The following is a 1,610-nucleotide window of genomic DNA, read 5'->3' on the forward strand; positions in this document are numbered from 1 at the left end:
TCATCATCATCATCATCATCATCATCATCATCATCATCATCCTCTTAAGACGATGGCACAAAGATGATTTTGCCTATGTTTCTCGGTGTGCATTATATATTAATGTCGTTGTGTACATAATAATATTAAGTGTTTTTTAAACCACAGTGAAAGAAGTGTATAAAGGAAGAAAGTGGGACAAGAGAGCCAGGGGTGGACACAGGGTAACATGTGCAGACATCATTAAGACATGGACTGGCCTGGGTACAGCAGAATGTGGAATTGCAGCTAGCTACCATGAGCGCTGAAGGGTCATCACACGTCAACCTCTGAGTCAGATAATGACCCCGGAAGGTATCCAGGTGTATCGAAAGTTGAGCCTAACTTGAGTGCCTCATATTATTCTTCATTCGATGACAACAACCGAAAAGAGAAATCGCTGTCTGAGAATTACAAAGCTCTATCTGACATGTTTGGCTGTTTTGGGTTACTAAGATCATGAGGTCAGAAACCGAAAGCTGTATCTGCTCCATCAAAATCGTAATATTATTTGGAGTCGTTATCAAGATAAAAACAAAATATTGCATTAAAAAATGCTCGACATGATGTGAAACTCAAAATGTTTTAAGTCAAATATCTCAAATTTAGGTACTGAGCCGATAGAATTTGGTAATTCTGAGGTAGCTAAATGCGTATAGAACCAGGCTCTGTCCACGTAAAGCTGGACACAAATAAAACACATATAGAATTTGAATTACAATAGCAATGAATTCTAAAACATACTATTGATTTACACAGTGTGTTTGTTACTGCTGTATAGTATAGCTCAGCCATGCATAAGAGACAGATCAGATAATCAAGGGATTCTCAAGTTAAATAACACAAGGGTGCTGGTACCTGCAGAAAGGCAATTAAGTTGAAATCCGATATCTCTCAGCCGGTTTGAGGGGATTGAAAAGTGTAAACAATATCTTGCATAACCTTTCATGTCACCACAGCCGTCTCAAAAACGAACACACTTCAGCCTTTCAAAGTACAGTACCTGCATTGGTGTGTTTGAACATGAAATCAAACCTGTTCTTAGCGCTACGTGTTTTAAAGAAGAAAACAAACAACCAAACCTCTGGACGTATCCATGTTACCCCTGTACCATAATAATTATTATAGTTATAGTGACGAGAACGTCACTCCCAGTAAAGTAGTCTATGAACTCTCTATGAAGTTACACTGGCCGGCCAAGTGCCGAGTCTGATTAACCATCTATCAATTAATTAAACGTTAGAATGAGCACAATAAGTTAAACAAGACACACACTGAGTGTTTGAACAATAAAATTTGATGTATAAATGTAGATATCATATATAGTATGTGTATATTTTATACATTCATGTAAGAAGCACCAGCTAATCGTACAAAAGGTATATCAAAACATAGAAATTGTTTGACCAATGTAATTAAATGTAGATATGTATCATTTTATATATAGCATAAATACTTTATATACACTCATATTGTAAGATAATAATATGTTTACATGTGTGTGCGTCTGAACTTGAGTCTGTGGTGCCAATTAGTATGGGTGTACATGTGTGTGTGTGTGTGTGTGTGTGTGTGTGTGTGTGTGTGTGTGT

This window comes from Aplysia californica, unplaced genomic scaffold, assembly GCF_000002075.1.
Source record: "Aplysia californica isolate F4 #8 unplaced genomic scaffold, AplCal3.0 scaffold00558, whole genome shotgun sequence".
In the NCBI taxonomy this organism is placed as follows: domain Eukaryota; kingdom Metazoa; phylum Mollusca; class Gastropoda; order Aplysiida; family Aplysiidae; genus Aplysia; species Aplysia californica.